This window comes from Oenanthe melanoleuca, chromosome 4 (assembly GCF_029582105.1).
Source record: "Oenanthe melanoleuca isolate GR-GAL-2019-014 chromosome 4, OMel1.0, whole genome shotgun sequence".
Classification (NCBI taxonomy): Eukaryota; Metazoa; Chordata; class Aves; order Passeriformes; family Muscicapidae; genus Oenanthe; species Oenanthe melanoleuca.
The window spans coordinates 29,901,058-29,905,224 of record NC_079337.1 but is presented as its reverse complement, the minus strand read 5'-3'; the positions used below and the strand labels follow the sequence as shown (position 1 = coordinate 29,905,224).

The following is a 4,167-nucleotide window of genomic DNA, read 5'->3' as shown; positions in this document are numbered from 1 at the left end:
TCTATTCACACAAAGTAGCTGAAGCTGAATTAAGAATTCCACTTACAGGTAACTTATCCCCCACAGGGATAAGCTGCCAAGACTTAGTTCCAAATCTATGAAAATACTCATCTAACAATCTTCTGAAATTATTTTAAAAAAACCAGTAAGAAACACAAAGGCAAACATCTAAGTAAAAATAATGTTGTTTGTACTATTATATCTTTAGTCACTGTGACAGTATAAAAAAATCTTCTCTCTCAAAACCAGAAAAAAAAAATTAGTGGATATGCTGCTATTTATGAGTATGAGGTACGCCAAAATGTGCTTGCCTCTCATAGTGAAAATCATAAGTAAAGTAACTACTTTTGTAGTTTGTGGTAACTACTTTTGTTATTTGTAAAGCACACTATTAACTGAAAGAACTATAAGTTGACCTCTCTAATTACATTTTTCTCTAAACTCACAGAATATGGTGCAAAAGGGTAGGCAGTAACAATGTAACTTGAAAATTGGGTTAAAAGTCATTATATAATAACTCAAATACATTTTTAACAAGATGGTCTTGATGCTTCAGTGAAACATCAAAAGTACTGTGGGCTGTCTCCTTCTAAGAAGCTTGAAACCTGGCCTAGGGGAAGGTGTTGCTACCCACAGCATGGGGGTTGGAATTTTAGGGTGATCTTTACACTCCTTCCAACCCACAGTCTTCTATGATTACTAACAGTAAAGGCTCTGACAGAGATTTTATTCCCCAGTTTTAAGATCTGTTTACCATAAACTGAAACATGACATTATCACTTCAAAACTGCACAAACAGCAAGTTTTTAGAAAAAAAATTCTATTTGTTATTTTCTATCCTTAGAAAACAGGTATAAATCCTCTCCAGTGTCCCTTTTGAAGAGACACATTAAAGGATTGAGGGGGAACAGAAGAATGGCATAAAACTACCTCTCCAAGTCCTATTTCAGCTTTTTCCACCTGCTTGCCTTCTGTGCATGGAACGATGCAAAGGAAGCAGCATGGTCCTGCACAGCTCATGGGATCTACTGGAACCCCTTTATTTGGGGTTCTCTCACCTCCAGATAGGAACTAGTTGAAGAAAATTCCAAGGGGCTGGTCTAGCCACTAGTTTAGAAGCCCCTTCATACTCTATAATAAGATAAATTTTCAAAATCAGGTTTGGGATATTTAAAGAAAATAAATAAAACCCACTTTAATTTAAACATGTATTTTAAACATGTGTTGTCTCATTCTGCAGTTGGAAGACTAGTAGGATTAAATGCTTTATTTAACACAGATGAATCAGCCTTGAAAAGTCAGTATTTGTCAAAAATTGTAACAAATTGCATGTAAACTTTTTCTCTATGCCCAGCATGTAGTAATGGTCCTTTCTTGTCGAGTAGGAATTGCAAGTATAAAGGAAAGAATAATTCTGGGCAAATGCTAAAAAGTCATTCACTAAACAACTTAATGAAATCAAGTGCCTTTTTTCTATGTATAAAGAATTTTCTTGTCACTGAGGTAAGTTAAGCACTGAGCTGTTTACAGAGGTAGCTAGCAGTACGATATGTATAAAGGAGACTGACAGAAGAACAAGTTCAGTGGATGCCACTTGGATAAAGGGTTGAGCTTATATAACCTTTCCTATCATGACCTATAATAAACATTTTTAATGAGTGCCAAATCAATTATAGCAAGTATTATATACATTAGTCACATTTCCTATCAGCCTACCAAGCTAGAAATGTATGCATTAGAACTAACTGCATGGAGCAGAGCAAGAGGAAAAGAAAGAAAACACATCTTGTAATATGCCCTGAGAGTAAGATTCAAGACTGGCCTCATGACATATGAAAGCTGCAGGGCAGTTAGAGCTATAATTCTCATATTTTTGTATTTTATCTTACTTTGTTCCATTTTTTGCCACTTATTTACAAAAAAAAAAAAATTCAATTCTCATCACACAGATGTATAGTACTCTCTACTATCTACAGAAATTGATGCAAGGAAAAATGTTCCAAATTATGTCCACAGCTAAGTCACTTGCTTAATTTCATTAGGAGTGCTTAATATGAATTCCTAAGATAATTAGACCTGATGGATCTCTCACAGCAGATTTTTGTCATCCCTTGACAGCTTATTTGAAATATTTAATAAATAATAAGCTTTGATGCTGTGAAAACAGATCTGAATAGCCTCCAGGAATATCACGTAGAACAGCTGTTACTGATTCTATTTTGCTGGTGACCACTGTATTCTTCTAACTAACTGCACCAAATCATAGCTGAGACTGTCTATTTGAATTTTAAAATACAATTATTTGTGCAAGGTTTCATGTCAAGTTATTGTCTATATCAATCAGCCAGATGAGGCTGATACCACAGAAACACACTCTGTTAACAGGTGAAATACATGTTCACATGAAAATGTTGAACCTTTTGCACTGCGAACCTCTTCACACTCTGTTTGCTATTACAGTAAACTCTCTGCTGTACAAGATCTCTTCCAGTGACACCTGAAGTACTGGCCATTTTTCAGGTTCTCTGCTTTGGACACATCAACAATCTGATCAATTAAAAATGTACTGAAACCCAAATTTTTTAGGTAATGTTACTTAATAGATACTTAAACCTCCTATCTTTATGAACCTATCACGCTGCCATTGTAACCATGATCAGGAAGGTTACAGTACAGAGATACAATTATATTGTTGGAAAAAAGTTTCATTACTTCATTTAACAATAACAAAAACTACAGTAAATCTATCCTTGAGTGACAAGATGATCTGGGAGAAGATTTATGCTCTTCATTGAAACTTCATTCAAGAAATGAAGAAACTTCAAAAACTCTTCAAGGAAATTTCATGTCTGTGGGGACAAATAAGTTTGCTCTATGTAAAATCTTAGAAAAATACATTTATAATAAATAAGAATAATAAATAAGAAACAAGATTTCAATAATACTAAGCAGACATTAAAGGTCTTTTGCCTTTTTTAAGAAGATTTTTTATGTATGATTGAAGTTTATACAACACTCCAGAAAAGCCATGTGTTAGATTGAAAAATAAAATCAGAAGCATTTTTTGTCATATAAGTATACATGAAAAAACGAGAACGTTAATGTCTTAGAAAGTGTATGTCCAGATTTGTACCCTTACTCATTTAACAAAGCAGAAAATAAGATACTGTACTGTAAACAAAGAGCTACAGTAAAAGGACATTTTGAAATTTACACAAGTTTGAATTCATAAACATTTTGGTTGCTCCATAACAGTTTTCATAAAAAAGGAATAAAAAAACCCTTGGACAGCTTTTATCACTCTTGACTACTTTTCACTTAAATGCATACAGACATACTTTATATAGCAATATACTGATGTACTGTTAACATGGATATTAAACTATTATTACTGCTTTTTTAACTGAGATGTGTACTATCCAATCAATATTATCTGAATTGAAATACTCATACATTATATATTCCCATCATGTTGTTAAGTATAAAAACATGAAAATATAACTTTACATTATTTCAGTTATATACATCAGTTCTGGCTTGACAAAGATTTTTTTTCTGCTATGTTTTTTAGAGGAATAAGCCCAGAGGCACAATAGCTTTCCACTGTATACAGTAATGCATTTCTACTTAAAAAAAAAAATTATATTACCATATGAATATTATTTTAGTTTGGTCATTCTAGCATTGAGCATTAAAAATTTGAATGCATTCCCCAACATTCCTGATGAGGAGTAATGCACAGAACACCTATGAATTACAGATGCATCAATAAATGTTTTAGTTTAATTAGGGAGAAGTATTGGTAAGACAGACATTGAAAACACTGTATACAACTCTTTTGCTGACCATACCGAGAGTATACACTGTGTTCACATGCTTGCAGAAACAGGCTGAGAGTTTGTACCACAAGAAGGGACTTCAAGTATCTGATAAATGCTTTGCCTTCTCCAATGCTCAGCAAACACTATACTTGAGTCTAAAAAATGGATTCCAACTAAAACTGCAAGTCATATTTAAAATTTTATTTAATTCCAAAATAAGAGATTTACCAACACTGCATGAGGCAATGTATCCACAATGCAGAAAAATGTAAGCTTTTCAACCAAATGTACAGAATTGTATCTACAGGGAAAGCTAGAGAAACATGATGTTACTTTGATTTGCATT

General features: G+C 33.2%; 1 protein-coding gene across 3 annotated transcripts in view; it reads right to left on the bottom strand.

Annotated features, from left to right (window-relative positions):
- Positions 1-2,975: 2,975 nt before the first annotated feature.
- Positions 2,976-4,167, bottom strand: part of GRIA2 (glutamate ionotropic receptor AMPA type subunit 2) — an 88,810-nt gene continuing 87,618 nt past the window's right edge. For all 3 annotated transcript variants that reach the window (XM_056490282.1, XM_056490283.1, XM_056490284.1), the window contains one exon: positions 2,976-4,167. This exon is cut by the window's right edge and continues 1,643 nt beyond it. The gene's annotated coding sequence lies outside the window, so the exon portion shown is untranslated.